The sequence below is a fragment of the Ranitomeya imitator genome, chromosome 8 (assembly GCF_032444005.1).
Source record: "Ranitomeya imitator isolate aRanImi1 chromosome 8, aRanImi1.pri, whole genome shotgun sequence".
Classification (NCBI taxonomy): Eukaryota; Metazoa; Chordata; class Amphibia; order Anura; family Dendrobatidae; genus Ranitomeya; species Ranitomeya imitator.
In genome coordinates this window covers 77,703,042-77,720,628 of record NC_091289.1, presented here as the reverse complement: position 1 = coordinate 77,720,628, position 17,587 = coordinate 77,703,042, and the positions used below count along the sequence as shown (strand labels likewise).

Genomic DNA, 17,587 nt, shown 5'->3' with positions numbered 1-17,587 from the left:
GGAGAGGAGGTTTGGCGTCTGCCGCAGTCAGCTTCAACTGCGTAAAAAATGGGCTGACCTCCGCTATAAAACGCCACAAATGTTTGCTGAGTTGCATGCGGAGGCAAGGCGAGGCAAGTACTAGTATGGGGGGATTGGGAGATGCACGCTGTCAGGAGGGGGGGGGGTTTGTGAGGGAGGCTTGCGCTCATGGTTGCCAACTTCACCTCAAATGCATTAAAACACATGCCCCGTTTTTTAAAAATTTAGTTATTTTCCAAGCAGAATATGCGTTGTCCGTGAGAAAACTTGTCGGGTTCCCTAATCTCAACCACCATCTTGAAATTATTAAGATGTCCGTAATTTTTAGTTTCTCAATTGACCAAAAATATTATCGGAGGAGGGTGGCCTACTGATGAAATGATACGTTTTCCAAAGACAGGAAGACCATTGAACACCAGAGCCCACAGACATGTCAGAGTATCGCACCCCTGTAAAGTGTGATCTCTATTTTATGTTTCAGTATATTGTAAGCTTTGATCTGCAGCACTCAACATTTGTGTGTAAACATTGTGATTCTTTACTTTAGGTGTAGAGAGACAGCGGCGGCGGCAAGTGAGACCCACCATTGCCACCAGTACCACATCTTCAGACACCAGTGGGAGCCCACAGTCCGGGACATCACGTAAGTTCACAATCATTGATTGCATTTTTTTTAACATCACACGGGACATAACAGGGTAGCTGAAATATTTGAAGACATTACAGACGCAGTAATGACCCAGCGGCCTAACACGCCTACACCATCTGTTGCGACCATGCACCCTCGCACCCCTGTGAAGTGTTATATAAATTTTATGTTTCAGTATATTGTTAGCTTTGATCTGCAGCACTCTACATGTGTATTTAAAGATTGCGTTTGTTAACTTTATGTGTAGAGAGACAGCGGCGGCAACAGGTACCTGCCATTGCCAGAAGCACCACAGCATCCACCACCAGCGGGAGCCCAGAGCCCGGGACGTCACGTAAGTTAACAATCATTGATTACAGTTTTTCAACTGCATAAGGGACATAAGAGGGTAGCGGTAATATTTGAATACATTACAGACGCAGTAATGACACAGCGGCCTACCACGCCTCCACCAGACAGCAGACGGCCTCGCACCCCTACACCACCCTCAACACCTCCCTTCCGACACTCCTCTTCCTCCCCCGGGTCGGCGCCATTCTCCCCAGAAGCTAACATACGTAAGTGACCAAAACAGCGAGCGCTTCCCAACGGCGTGTTCCATAGTTAACTAGATCTGGTATTATTTCCTTTTCGGTGCTGCAGCACTGTCCAGATCGCTGGGATGGGAAATTAGCACCTCTGGTTCTGACAATGAGGAACCGGCGTCCCTTCTCCGTAAGTATCAACATAATACGAGTGGTTTTCTGCTGGATGTCACAATAGACAACTAAAACTGTAAAATTTAATAAAATTAACATTGCCCTGTGGTGCCAGACCAAATAGAAATTTACAACACACAAAATTTGGTCCTGCCACAGAGGTCGAGATATATTTTCAGCGGATTCAACGTTGGTTCTCCAACCTCTTCTATCCACAGAACCGCCCACCGTAAGAGAGCTCCTGGCGAGACAATTGCGCCTGGAGCGGACAGCAGCGCTCCTGCAGCAGACAGCAGCGCTCCTCCAGGCTCAAGTAGAGCAGCAGGGCGTGACGCTGCGACACCTCTTGGGCCGTGGAAGGAGATAATTTTTTTTTTTTTGGTTATGTTATATTTAGTTGTTAAATAATTTTAAACCAAGAAATTGTTACCAAAAAAACCAAAAATCTTCGCATTCTTTCTTTAATGTTTACCAAGCTATAAGGGTTAACAGCACCATTTAATAGGCATCACATTTACTTTAAGTTAGAGAGGTTTATATGACAGCAAAGCAAAAAAAATTTATTTTTTATATGGCGCGATCCTGCCAGGGTACAGCTCCAGAACCATTAAAGTACTGACAGTATTTTTCGCGACAGTCCCTTGCATCGTCTGCCTGCCTGCCAGATCCAAGTGCTTGAAGAGCTGTAAAATTATCAGGTTGTGTACGCCATTCCCCGGGCACAATATCTCCGGTTCTTGCGTCCACTGCATCAATAAACGAAGGAGGAGAATAGGAGCTCGTATCATGACGTCTCAGGAAATTATGGAGCACACAGCATGCCAAAACCACAAAGTCTATAGACGGCAGCTTCAAGTTGATAGCTGTGTGGAACACTCTAAAGGCCCCTTCACATTTAGCGACGCTGCAGCGATACCGACAACGATCCGAATCGCTGCAGCGTCGCTGTTTGGTCGCTGGAGAGCTGTCACACAGACCGCTCTCCAGCGACCAACGATGCCGGTAACCAGGGTAAACATCGGGTAACTAAGCGCAGGGCCGCGCTTAGTAACCCGATGTTTACCCTGGTTACCATGCTAAAAGTAAAAAAAAACAAACACTAGATACTTACCTACAGCCGTCTGTCCTCCAGCGCTGCGCTCTGCTTCTCTGCACTCCTCCTGTACTGTCTGGGAGCCGGAAAGCAGAGCGGTGACGTCACCGCTCTGCTTTCCGGCTCACAGACAGTACAGGAGGAGAGCCTGAGCGCAGCGCTGGAGGACAGACAGCGGTAGGTAAGTATGTAGTGTTTGTTTTTTTTTACTTTTAGCATGGTAACCAGGGTAAACATCGGGTTACTAAGCGCGGCCCTGCGCTTAGTTACCCGATGTTTACCCTGGTTACCAGTGAAGACATCGCTGGATCGGTGTCACACACGCCGATCCAGCGATGTCTCCAGGGAGTCCAGCGACGAAATAAAGTTCTGGACTTTATTCAGCGACCAACGATCTCCCAGCAGGGGCCTGATCGTTGGTCGCTGTCACACATAACGATTTCATTAACGATATCGTTGCTACGTCACAAATAGCAACGATATCGTTAACAATATCGTTATGTGTGAAGGTACCTTAAACCGATTTGCCATAATCCCAAAGGCATTTTCAACCACACGACGGGCCCTCGACAACCGGTAATTAAAGATTCTGCGCTCCGGTGTGAGTGTTCTCTGTGCAAATGGCTTCAGCAAATGTGGATGAAGAGGGAAAGCTTCATCAGCGATGAAGACAAAATTTAGGTTTGCTTTTGTGTCTTCATTTAGTGGCAACAGCAGTTCATTGTTCCTCAAGCTTTCCCCAAATGAAGTGTGTTCAAAAACACCACCGTCGGAGACTCGACCATTCATGCCAACATCTACATCGACAAACTCATAGTTCGCATTGACAAGGGCCATGAGGATCACACTGAAATATCCTTTGTAGTTGAAAAAGAAGGATCCAGAGTTGGCTGGTTGCGTGATGCGCACATGCTTTCCATCTAATGCACCACCGCAGTTTGGAAACTGCCACAGCTCATCAAAATCGGAAGCAATCCTCTTCCACTCATCCGCCGTCTTGGGAAACTGCAAGATGAGAAGGAAACATGTACAAATTAGGTCAAATATATTATGCACATACACTCTCATGTGGACATCCTACAGTGAATGAGGCGCAGTATGGGTATAACAAAGTCAACAACCCTGAGTATGCAGGCAGCTATTTTATCAGATGGCTTCGGTGACTCAGAGGGGGTGCTAAACAATATATCTAAATTATATAATCAATAAAATTAGGTTGGGAGCATCAAATAAAAGAAGGGTGGCGCAGGGTTGGAGCAGCACATATCAGAATGGAGCCGCAAAATGGTAGCAGCACATGTCAGAATGGAGGCGCAGGATCACAGCAGCACATGTCTGAATGGGGACGCAGGATGGGAGCAGCACATGATAGGATGTAGAGCATATACCAATAGAAATGCGCGTAAACAGGGCGTAGAACGGGTTAAATAGCTAGTATAATATATCGACATAACACAGCAGCCAATAAAATATAGTAGTACCTCCATATAATGCCTTAAGCTGCGCACAATGGCCTCGCATGTCTCCGGAATCACAACGCTCAGGAAAGGTCTGGAAACAGCAGCGGAAAACTGCAAATCCTGAAGAGACCTTCCTGTTGCCAGGAACCGCAGTGTCACCGCCAACCTTTCATCCACGGGCACGGCTGCACGCATCGGCGTATCACACCTTTGTATGAGTGGCATAACAGCAGACAGTATTATTTTGAAGGATTCCTCCGACATCCGAAGGTAGTTTCTGAAATCATGAGGGTTATTGTCACGTAACTCTCTTATGAGACCCATGTGTGACAATGAGGATCTTTTCTGCAGCCAGCTCCGGGTCCACATGCGACGTTTTCGTTTAGGACGTCTCTCCTCTTGGAGACGTGCTGCCTGAAACACCAGGGCAGCAGCAACAACAGAACTCTCATCGGAAGTGAGCATAGTTCCTAAAAAGAAATCAAACGTACAATAAATACACGTGCTTACAAAACAATGTTCTGACCATTGATCTAATAACTATATATTTTACTACTGGTATTAAATGGAGCAGTCAACCATCTCGATCTGTAAAAGAATTAATTGGGCCACGCTACAGATGTGTACCTGAGGTTCTCAGGCCTACCCTACTCTCCATAAAGGAACAATCGACCACGCTACAGCGTTTATCCACGTTGAAGCGCAACATATGCTACGCTGAAGCGTTATACATACCTTTTGCGGTAAAAGTCTAGTAGTAGATGAAAAGTCCAGGAAATCCAGCGAATTTAGGAGTTCTGTTTACAGCACGTGCTACAGAGAGAAATGAATAGCGCGCTCGAGAGCTCCGGTTTTATCCGCTGGGAACAATAGTCCTTTGTCGAATGAGCGCACAGTATTGTACCGCCCAATCAGCACTTGGGAGGTGGAGAATTCAGCGCTCCTACGTAGCCAACTCCTCCGCCCTTTACATCGTATACAATATCGTGCACACCTTTGTTACACTATGCGATCATGCCGCCACAGCGGGACACTAGACGACGAAAGAAAGTTTCAAACGATGTGCTACGACGTACGATTCACAGCGGGGTCCCGGATCGCAGGAGCGTGTCACACACTGCGATATCGTACCTATATCGCTCGAACGTCACAAATCGTGCCGTCGTAGCGATCAAAATTGCACTGTGTGACGGTACCCTTAGTCCAGGCTTGCAAATGCATGGTGGTTAAATGTCTATGCATGCAACTTGTATTGAGACTTTTCAGATTCTGTCCTCTGCTTAAGGTAGTTGAACATTTTTGACAGATGACTTTGCGCTGATCAATTGGATGTTGTTTAAAAAAAATGCCAGACTGCACTCTTTCTAGCATTGGATACCTTTTCAGGCATTGCAGACTGAGCTTTAACCGGATGGCCACGCTGTCCTCCAACAGATTTTAGCTTTGCCACGCGTTTTGGGCAAGATACGGGCCCGGCAGATGGAACCTGTTGCGATGTTGATGCCTGCTGCGGCCCCTCCTCCTCCGCTTCAGAACTGCTGCCGCCTGCACCCTGTTCCCCCAATGGCTGCCAATCGGGGTCAAGAACTGGGTCATCTATTACCTCTTCTTGTAGCTCGTGTGCAACTTCGTCTGTGTCACCGTGTCAGTCGGTGGTATAGCGTTTGTGATGGGGCAACATAGTCTCATCAGGGTCTGATTCTTGATCAGCACCCTGCGAGGGCAATGTTGTGGTCTGAGTCAAAGGACCAGCATAGTAGTCTGGCTGTGGCTGTGCATCAGTGCACTCCATGTCAGATTCAACTTGTAATGGGCATGGACTGTTAACTGCTTCACTTTCTAAGCCAGGGACGGTATGTGTAAAGAGCTCCATGGAGTAACCCGTTGTGTCGCCTGCTGCATTCTTCTCTGTTGTTGTTTTTGCTGAAGAGGACAAGGAAGCGACTTGTCCCTGACCGTGAACATCCACTAACGACGCGCTGCTTTGACATTTACCAGTTTCACGAGAGGAGGCAAAAGAGCTAGAGGCTGAGTCAGCAAGATAAGCCAAAACTTGCTCTTGCTGCTCCGGCTTTAAAAGCGGTTTTCCTACTCCCAGAAAAGGGAGCGTTCGAGGCCTTGTGTAGCCAGACGACGAACCTGGCTCCACAGCTCCAGACTTAGGTGCAATATTTTTTTTCCCACGACCAGCTGATGCTCCACCACTACCACTACCCTCATTACCAGCTGACAATGAACGCCCCCGGCCACGACCTCTTCCACCAGACTTCCTCATTGTTTTAAAAACGTTACCAAACGAACGGTATTTGTTGCTGTCACACAACTTACACGGTGAGCTATAACTTCAGTATGATTTAGCTACCCCTTTACAGGTGGGTGAGACCACAACGAAAATCAGCCACAATGTTACACACTCTGTTGTTGTTGGCAACAAATGAGATGGCACACACGCAGGACTGTCACTGAAGCGCAAATGTAAATATTTATCTCCCACTGATTTGTGTTTGTTTTTTTTAAAAGGGAGACTTCAGAAGAAAAAAAAATTAAAAAAAAATTATTTTTTACAGAAGAATTTATAAAACAAATAAAATGAAATGATTGTTTCAGGGAGAATTTAGGAAAAAAAAAAAAAAAAGGCTTTGTAGGGCCCACTGAGTGAGAGAGGACGCACACAGGAGTCAGGAGTGGCACACAAGCCCAGAGGCCAATATTAATCTCCCACCGATTGATTTAGTTATTTTTTTTGGTAGATTTTGGAACCCAAATCAAGCAAAAAAATTAATAGGCTTTCTATGGCCCACAATTGGGGAGAGAGAGATGGCACACCCAGGAGTCAAGACTGGCACACAAGCAGAAGGGGCAATATGAATCTCCCACAGATTTTTTTTTTTTTTTTTTTTTTCAGGGAGACTTGAGAGAAAAAAAAATACAAAAAAAATGATTTTTTTCAGGAATAATTTAGAAACCAAAGAAAATAAAATGATTGTTTCAGGGAGAATTTAGAAAACAAATAAAACAAAAAATAGGCTTTCTAGGGCCCACTGAGTGACAGATGACGCACACAGGAGTCAGGAGTGGCACACAAGCCCAGAGGCCAATATTAATCTCCCACTGATTGATTTAGTGATTTTTTTTGGTAGATTTTGGAACCCAAATCAAGCAAAAAAATTAATAGGCTTTCTATGGCCCACAATTGGGGAGAGAGAGAGAGATGCACACCCAGGAGTCAAGACTGGCACACAAGCAGAAGGGGCAATATGAATCTCCCACAGATTTTTTTTTTTTTTCAGGGAGACTTGAGAGAAAAAAAAATACAAAGAAAATGATTTTTTTCAGGAATAATTTAGAAACCAAAGAAAATAAAATGATTGTTTCAGGGAGAATTTAGAAAACAAATAAAACAAAAAATAGGCTTTCTAGGGCCCACTGAGTGACAGATGACGCACACAGGAGTGGCACACAAGCCCAGAGGCCAATATTAATCTCCCACTGATTGATTTAGTGATTTTTTTTGGTAGATTTTGGAACCCAAATCAAGCAAAAAAATTAATAGGCTTTCTATGGCCCACAATTGGGGAGAGAGAGAGAGATGGCACACCCAGGAGTCAAGACTGGCACACAAGCAGAAGGGGCAATATGAATCTCCCACAGATTTTTTTTTTTTCAGGGAGACTTGAGAGAAAAAAAAATACAAAGAAAATGATTTTTTTCAGGAATAATTTAGAAACCAAAGAAAATAAAATGATTGTTTCAGGGAGAATTTAGAAAACAAATAAAACAAAAAATAGGCTTTCTAGGGCCCACTGAGTGACAGATGACGCACACAGGAGTCAGGAGTGGCACACAAGCCCAGAGGCCAATATTAATCTCCCACTGATTGATTTAGTGATTTTTTTTGGTAGATTTTGGAACCCAAATCAAGCAAAAAAATTAATAGGCTTTCTATGGCCCACAATTGGGGAGAGAGAGAGAGATGCACACCCAGGAGTCAAGACTGGCACACAAGCAGAAGGGGCAATATGAATCTCCCACAGATTTTTTTTTTTTTTTTTTTCAGGGAGACTTGAGAGAAAAAAAAATACAAAAAAAATGATTTTTTTCAGGAATAATTTAGAAACCAAAGAAAATAAAATGATTGTTTCAGGGAGAATTTAGAAAACAAATAAAACAAAAAATAGGCTTTCTAGGGCCCACTGAGTGACAGATGACGCACACAGGAGTGGCACACAAGCCCAGAGGCCAATATTAATCTCCCACTGATTGATTTAGTGATTTTTTTTGGTAGATTTTGGAACCCAAATCAAGCAAAAAAATTAATAGGCTTTCTATGGCCCACAATTGGGGAGAGAGAGAGAGATGGCACACCCAGGAGTCAAGACTGGCACACAAGCAGAAGGGGCAATATGAATCTCCCACAGATTTTTTTTTTTCAGGGAGACTTGAGAGAAAAAAAAATACAAAAAAAATGATTTTTTTCAGGAATAATTTAGAAACCAAAGAAAATAAAATGATTGTTTCAGGGAGAATTTAGAAAACAAATAAAACAAAAAATAGGCTTTCTAGGGCCCACTGAGTGACAGATGACGCACACAGGAGTCAGGAGTGGCACACAAGCCCAGAGGCCAATATTAATCTCCCACTGATTGATTTAGTGATTTTTTTTGGTAGATTTTGGAACCCAAATCAAGCAAAAAAATTAATAGGCTTTCTATGGCCCACTATCTGAGAGAGAGAGATGGCACGCTTAGGACTGGCACACAAGCCCAAAGCCCAATATTAATCTCCCACTGATTGATTGATTGATTTTTTCAGGTAGAATTATGAACCCAAATCAACCAAAAAAATAAATAGGCTTTCTATGGCCCACTATTTGTGAGAGAGATGGCACGCTCAGGACTGGCACACAAGCCCAGAGGCCAATATTAATCTCCCACTTTTTTTTTTTTCCAGGGAAAATTTATAAACCCAATAAAATAATAAAAAAATAGGCTTTCTATGGCCCACTATCTGAGAGAGAGAGAGATGGCACGCTTAGGACTGGCACACAAGCCCAAAGGCCAATATTAATCTCCCACTGATTGATTTAATGATTTTTTCAGGTAGAATTTAGAACCCAAATCAAGCAAAAAAATTAATAGGCTTTCTATGGCCCACTGAGTGAGAGATGGCACACACAGGAGTAAGGAGTGGCACACAAGCCCTGAGGCCAATATTTTTCTCCCACTGATTGATTGATTGATTTTTTCAGGTAGAATTATGAACCCAAATCAACCAAAAAAATAAATAGGCTTTCTATGGCCCACTATTTGTGAGAGAGATGGCACGCTCAGGACTGGCACACAAGCCCAGAGGCCAATATTAATCTCCCATTTTTTTTTTTCCAGGGAAAATTTATAAACCCAATAAAAAAAATAATAATAAATAGGCTTTCTATGGCCCACTATCTGAGAGAGAGAGATGGCACGCTTAGGACTGGCACACAAGCCCAAAGGCCAATATTAATCTCCCACTGATTGATTGATTGATTTTTTCAGGTAGAATTATGAACCCAAATCAACCAAAAAAATAAATAGGCTTTCTATGGCCCACTATTTGTGAGAGAGATGGCACGCTCAGGACTGGCACACAAGCCCAGAGGCCAATATTAATCTCCCACTTTTTTTTTTTCCAGGGAAAATTTATAAACCCAATAAAATAATAAAAAAATAGGCTTTCTATGGCCCACTATCTGAGAGAGAGAGAGAGATGGCACGCTTAGGACTGGCACACAAGCCCAAAGGCCAATATTAATCTCCCACTGATTGATTTATTGATTTTTTCAGGTAGAATTTAGAACCCAAATCAAGCAAAAAAATTAATAGGCTTTCTATGGCCCACTGAGTGAGAGATGGCACACACAGGAGTAAGGAGTGGCACACAAGCCCTGAGGCCAATATTTTTCTCCCACTGATTGATGTTGTGATTTTTTCTGGTAGATTTTGGAACCCAAATCAAGCAAAAAAATAAATAGGCTTTCTATGGCCCACTGAGTGAGAGATGACACAGACAGAGATGGCACTCTAGCAGAAATGTCAATCTTAATCTCCCACAAAAAAAAAAAAAAGGAACTGTCCTTCAATTACTATCTCCCTGCAGTAATCTCAGCCAGGTATGGCAGGCAGCAATAAGGAGTGGACTGATGCACAAATTAAATAAAAAGTGTGGACAAACAAACAAGATAGCTGTGCAGAAAGGAAGGAACAAGAGGTTTTGTGCTTTGAAAAAAGCAGTTGGTTTGCACAGCGGCGTACACACAGCAATGCAGCTATCAGGGAGCCTTCTAGGGCAGCCCAATGAGCTACAGCGCTGAGGAAAAAAAAAAAAAATGTAGCTTCCACTGTCCCTGCAAACAAAGGTGGTGTTGGGCAGTGGAAATCGCTACAGCACAAGCGGTTTTGTGGTTAATGGACCCTGCCTAACGCTATCCCTGCTTCTGACGAAGCGGCAGCAACCTCTCCCTAAGCTCAGATCAGCAGCAGTAACATGGCGGTCGGCGGGAACTCCCCTTTATAGCCCCTGTGACGCCGCAGACAGCAAGCCAATCACTGCAATGCCCTTCTCTAAGATGGTGGGGACCAGGACCTATGTCATCACGCTGCCCACACTCTGCGTTTACCTTCATTGGCTGAGAAATGGCGCTTTTCGCGTCATTGAAACGCGACTTTGGCGCGAAAGTCGCGTACCGCATGGCCGACCACGCACAGGGGTCGGATCGGGTTTCATGAAACTCGACTTCGCCAAAAGTCGGCGACTTTTGAAAATGTTTGACCCGTTTCGCTCAACCCTAGCGATGACATCAGAGGACAGAGAATTACACTTTACTTTTTTTTTTTTTTTGCGGTCGCCGGTAAACAGTTAATTACCGGCGATCGCAAAACAGGGGTCGGTAATACCGACCCCGATCATGCTCTTTGGGGTCTCAGCTACCCCCGGCAGCCGAGACCCCAAAGATTCTCCCGGTGCCGGCCGGCGGGCGCACTGCGCATGCGCCCGCCATTTTGAAGATGGCGGCGCCCACCGGGAGACACGAGGAGCATCGGGGGAGCTTGGTGAGTATTGGGGGGCCACCTGGGACCCCTTTTCTCTGTCCTCCGATGTGCGATCACATCGGAGGACAGAGAAATTAAAAAGAGATCGCGTTTTTTTTTTTTTTTTGCGATCGCCGGTAAACGGTTAATTACCGGCGATCGCAAATGCGGGGTGGGTTAAAAACCCCCCGAATCATGTTCTCTGGGGTCTCGGCTACCCTCGGCAGCCGAGACCCCGGAGAAAATCGGCCTCTGGGGGGCGCTATGGACTTTTTCCACAGCGCCGTTAATTAACGGCGCTGTGGTTTAAGTACCCTTAGCGGCCGCCGTTAAAAGGCGTATCGGCGGTCGCTAAGGGGTTAAGGTACCGTCACACTGAACGATATCGTTAACGATATCGTTGCTTTTTATGATGTAGCAACGATATCGTTAAGGAAATCGTTCTGTGTGACAGCGACCAACGATCAGGCCCCTGCTGGGAGATCGTTGGTCGCTGGGGAAAGTCCAGCACTTTATTTGGTCGCTGGCTCTCCCGCTGACATCGCTAGATCGGTGTGTGTGACACCGATCCAGCGATGTCTTCACTGGTAACCAGGGTGAACATCGGGTTACTAAGCACAGGGCCGCGCTTAGTAATCCGATGTTTACCCTGGTTACCATCCTAAAAGTAAAAAAACCAAACACTACATACTTACATTCCGCTGTCTGTCCCTCGGCGCTGTGCTTTCCTGCACTCACTGTGAGCATAGCGGCCGGAAAGCACAGCGGTGATGTCACCGCTCTGCTTTCCGGCCGCTGGGCTTACACAGGGCAGAGAAGCAGAGCGCCGAGGGACAGACAGCGGAAGGTAAGTATGTAGTGTTTTTACTTTAACGCTGGTAACCAGGGTAAACATCGGGTTACTAAGCGCGGCCCTGCGCTTAGTAACCCGATGTTTACCCTGGTTACCGGCATCGTTGGTCGCTGGAGAGCTGTCTGTGTGACAGCTCTCCAGCGACCAAACAGCGACGCTGCAGCGATCCGGATCGTTGTCGGTATCGCTGCAGCGTCGCTCAGTGTGACGGTACCTTTATGCTCGGCTCCACTGCACAGTCAGATAGAGCCCACTTAACTTATCACAAACAAACATGATTTTTTTCTTTCTGGCTCATGGCCAGATAATTACCTTGCACAGGCTGTTTGTCGGGTGTATCACAGGCTCAATGATTAAAGGTACCGTCACACATAACGATATCGTTAACGATATCGTTGCTTTTTGTGACATAGCAACGATATCGTTAACGAAATCGTTATGTGTGACAGCGACCAACGATCAGGCCCCTGCTGGGAGATCGTTGGTCGCTGGGGAAAGATCAGAACTTTATTTTGTCGCTGATCTCCCGCTGACATCGCTGAATCGGCGTGTGTGACGCTGATTCAGCGATGTCTTCAATGGTAACCATTGTAAATGTAAAAAAAAAAAAAAACACTACATACTTACATTCCCAATGTCTGGTCATGTCCCTCGCCTTCAGCTTCCTGCACTGACTGGTGAGCGCCGGCCGGCCGTAAAGCACAGCGGTGACGTCACCGCTGTGCTTTCCGGCCGGCGCTCAGTCAGTGCGGGAAGCTGAAGGCGAGGGACATGACCAGACACCGGGAATGTAAGTATGTAGTGTTTTTTTTCTTTTACATTTACAACTGTAACCAGGGTAAACATCGGGTTACTAAGCGCGGCCCTGCGCTTAGTAACCCAATGTTTACCCTGGTTACCCGGGGACTTCGGGATCGTTGGTCGCTGGAGAGCTGTCTGTGTGACAGCTCTCCAGCGACCAAACAGCGACGCTGCAGCGATCGGCATCGTTGTCTGTATCGCTGCAGCGTCGCTTAATGTGACAGTACCTTTACTGGCACACTAATCTCTCTGAACGCGGAAGAAATCACTAAAACAGGATGAATTAGATTAAAAGCACAATGGTAACGCAGTTAAATAGCGATCATACAGGCTGATAGGATAAATCTGCTTGTAGCTTCCTAGTTTCTCTCTTGATCTTTTACGGGAACTTCATTTAAATTTCAGCTCACGAGAAGGACAGAAGGAATTCTACTTGGTTCATTCCAAGTGAGGATATAATGATTATTTTATTATTGATTTTAAAAATTTCACCACAATTTTCATAATTAGTATTTTATATAAAAGAAAAAATAAATCCAAAAGGAGAATTTTATTGCTATATTTTTATCTTAATTAATTTTACATTTTAATACATTATTTAATAAATAAATGCAAATATACATGAATTAGGTATAGAAGGGTGTCAGCCGATTTCGTTCACCAGGAATAACTCCTCTGGTAGCGACATTGATAGTGAAGGGAGCAGAATGGGGATTGTTTATACCCTCAAACAAGTTCTTGTCCCGGCATCTCGCATACATTTTTATTTTTGTATTTTTTATTCCTTCCACCATGGAATCAGAAAAATAAGTGAAATTTTAGTATATTGTTCATCAATTATAATCATGATATTAATGTTTTACGTATATGTTAAAAATAGCTTATTTTTATACAATACGGCTTTTATTTGAACTTTGACACTGTCTGTCACATGCCAGAAGACTGCTTGGCGCCGTTATTTGAATTCTGAATGTATATAAGCAGGGCAACAGTACCACGTGTTATATCTTTGTGTGGAAACTTCCTGAAGAAGAAGCCATGAGCTTCGAAACGCGTTGAATAAACCACCCAGAACACCTTACAATTATATCTGGATCCATTATTTGTCGCAGCAGCACGGATTTAATCCACATTTCATCTATTATAACGGTTCCATCCTCTGCACTGACTGTTCAGGCAGAGGGCAGCGCGCACACTAACTACGTCATCGTGCCCTTTGACCTAAACAGTCACCGCCAGAGGACAGAAGACAGAGCGGCCCGCAGCGGTGGAAAGGGGAGAGGTGAATATTGCGCAATGCTCACCTTCCCAGTCATACTCACCTGCTCCCAGCGCGGTCCCCGGCAGCTTCTCACTGTCAGATGGTCTCCGGGAGCCGGCTGCGTCTTCCTACAGTATGTTCAGCGGTCACGTACAGCTCATTAAAGTAATGAATATGTGTCCATATTCATTACTTTAATGAGTGGTACCACGTGACCACTGAACAAAGGAAGAGCTGCCCAGAGACCATCAAACATGCAAGGACCGCGCCCGGAGCAGGTGAGTATGTGACAGCCGCCGCTCCCCCTCCCCCGCCGACCCCTTGCCGACAATGACTCGAGTATAAGCCGAGAGGGTCAATTTCAGCCCAAAAAGGTGGGCTGAAAATCTCGGCTTATACTTGAGTATATACAGTATGTACAGTACAGCACTCTAGAAGGGTGTGTATAAGGGCATATAGGTGCTGGTGGTACTATATATGGGGAAAACCTGGTGACAGGTTCCCTTTAAGAAACCTATGGAACTAGGTTAAAATTAGCATTTTTGGATGGTGAAAAACTTGTAGTTTAAATATTGATGATGGCTGAACTACAGGTGGTCTGTGTCGCTTCATAAGTTTAAGGCCGGGGTCACACTAATGTAGAATATGGATGAGTGCTATGTGAGAAAACATTGCATAGCACACGGACCAGTGTTAATCTATGGGGCAGATCACATCTGTGATTATTTTTTCATGCCGAATCAGCATACGAGAACAATCGCAGTATATATACCTGACAGAGGCCCATACATTCTGATATCACTAATATATACCTGACAGGGGCCCATACATTCTGACATCATCAGTAATATATACTTGACAGGGCCCCATACATTCTGATATCATCAGTAATATATACCTGACAGGTGCCCGTACATTCTGATATCATCACTAATATATAGCTGACAGGGGCCCATACATTCTGACATCATCAGTAATATACACCTGACAGGGGCCCATACATTCTGACATCATCAGTAATATATACCTGATAGGGGCCCATACATTCTGATATCATCACTAATATATACCTGACAGGGGCCCATACATTCTGATATCATCACTAATATATACCTGACAGAGGCCCATACATTCTGATATCATCACTAATATATACCTGACAGGGGCCCATACATTCTGATATCATCACTAATATATACCTGACAGGGGCCCATACATTCTGATATCATCACTAATATATACCTGACAGGGGCCCATACATTCTGATATCATCACTAATATATACCTGACAGGGGCCCATACATTCTGATATCATCACTAATATATACCTGACAGGGGCTCATACATTCTGATATCATCAGTAATATATACCTGACAGGAGCCCATACATTCTGATATCATCACTAATATACACCTGACAGGGGCCCATGCATTCTGATACCATCAATAATATATATATATATATATATATATATATATATATATATATATATATATATATATATATATATATATACAGTGGGGCAAAAAAGTATTTAGTCAGTCAGCAATAGTGCAAGTTCCACCACTTAAAAAGATGAGAGGCGTCTGTAATTTACATCATAGGTAGACCCAGGGGCGTAACAACTGCGGTCGCAGGGGTCGCGACTGCGACGGGGCCCACAGTGTTTTCAGGGCCCGCCCAGTCCAGCAAACAAGTAGCAGGGGAAGGAGACAAGTCACGCACGCATCCTGCTGGCCACGCCCACAGCTTCCCCAGACTTTCAGCAGTGTGCGGCGAGTGGGCGTGTCCATGAAGGACATGTGACCTAGCAGAAGGGCTGTGCGTGTCACTGACTGAAGCTGGAGAGATGGCAGGCATTAGCTGGTGAGTGATGTGCTGCTTACACCTGACACACACACACACACACACACACACACACACACACACACACACACACACACACACACACACACACACACACACACACACACACACACACACACACACACACACCTGTTCTATGCGCACAGGACCTGTGATGAGGTCACAGGAGGGGAGGAGTCAGGGGTCACATGATCAGTGGCCTCAGTGTATGCACTATGCAGGACTCTGCTGTGCTTGATTGTCATGGTGCTGAATGAGGGGATGTTTATGTAACAGAGCCGTGTGTGTACAAGGTGTACAGAGCGGAGCCGTGTATGTGCGTAGTGGAGCAAGGTGTACGGAGCGGAGTCAGGTGTGTACGAGGTATACAAAGCTCAGCCGAGGGTGAAAGAGGTGAGCGGATTCGTGTATGTATGGGGTGTATGGAGTGGTGCTGCGTGTTTAAGAGGTGTAAGGAGCGGAGCCGCGTGTGTAAGAGGTGTATGGAGCGGAGCCGCGTGTGTACAAGGTGTACGGAGCAGAGCCGCGTGTGTACAAGGTGTAAAGAGCGGAGCCGCATGTGTACAAGGTGTAGGGAGCGGAGCCGCGTGTGTACAAGGTGTAGGGAGCGGAGCCGTGTGTGTATGAGGTGTAAAGAGCGGAGCCGCATGTGTACAAGGTGTAGGGAGCGGAGCCGCGTGTGTACAAGGTGTAGGGAGCGGAGCCGCGTGTGTACAAGGTGTAGGGAGCGGAGCCGCGTGTGTATGAGGTGTAAAGAGCGGAGCCGCATGTGTACAAGGTGTAGGGAGCGGAGCCGCGTGTGTACAAGGTGTAGGGAGCGGAGCCGCGTGTGTACAAGGTGTAAAGAGCAGAGCCGCATGTGTACAAGGTGTAGGGAGCGGAGCCGCGTGTGTACAAGGTGTAGGGAGCGGAGCCGCGTGTGTACAAGGTGTAGGGAGCAGAGCCGCGTGTGTACAAGGTGTAGGGAGCGGAGCCGCGTGTGTACAAGGTGTACGGAGTTCTCGGAGCGAAGCCGTGTGTTCAAGGTGTAGGGATCGGAGCCGCGTGTGTACAAGGTGTACGGAGCGGAGCCGCGTGTGTACAAGGTGTACGGAGCGGAGCCATGTGTGTACGGGTTCTCGGAGCGAAGCCGTGTGTGTACGGGCTGTACACGGCTGTGGGCAGAGCCCAGCATGTGCACTGTGGGGGAGTATTGTGTGTACTCGCCAGTGTCAGAATGTGCAGTGCGCATGCTCCAGAGCCAACCAGTACACCCAATACACCCCCACACTGCACATGTCTGGAAATGACGCACTGCAGCGTCATACCAGGAAGAAACAGCACACAGAGTTCAAACGCCGGGAGTGCGCTTGGAATTAGAGCAAGGGAGGACATATTACTATAGGGACATGTTAGTTATAAAATCATTTTTCTCAGCGAGTACAGGGCAGTATTAGGTCAGACTACACAACATTGCAACACAACTATAGTGTGCGAAATGAATAGGGAAAATGTGAATTTCGGTGGGAAATATTTTGGCGCGGGGGGGGCCCCATTTGAAAGTTCGCATCGGGGCCCCTCACTTTGTAGTTACGCCACTGGGTAGACCTCAACTATGGGAGACAAACTGAGAAAAAAAAATCCAGAAAATCACATTGTCTGTTTTTTTAACATTTTTTTTGCATATTATGGTGGAAAATAAGTATTTGGTCAGAAACAAACAATCAAGATTTCTGGCTCTCACAGACCTGTAACTTCTTCTTTAAGAGTCTCCTCTTTCCTCCACTCATTACCTGTAGTAATGGCACCTGTTTAAACTTGTTATCAGTATAAAAAGA

At 45.5% G+C, this 17,587-nt stretch overlaps 1 long non-coding RNA gene across 1 annotated transcript; it reads left to right on the top strand.

Moving 5' to 3' along the window:
- Nucleotides 1-235: 235 nt before the first annotated feature.
- LOC138647129 (uncharacterized) lies at nt 236-1,752 on the top strand. Its single transcript, XR_011314895.1, has 5 exons — nt 236-664; nt 918-1,004; nt 1,087-1,227; nt 1,313-1,384; nt 1,587-1,752. It is a non-coding gene; the product is annotated as an uncharacterized lncRNA (long non-coding RNA).
- Nucleotides 1,753-17,587: the final 15,835 nt, after the last annotated feature.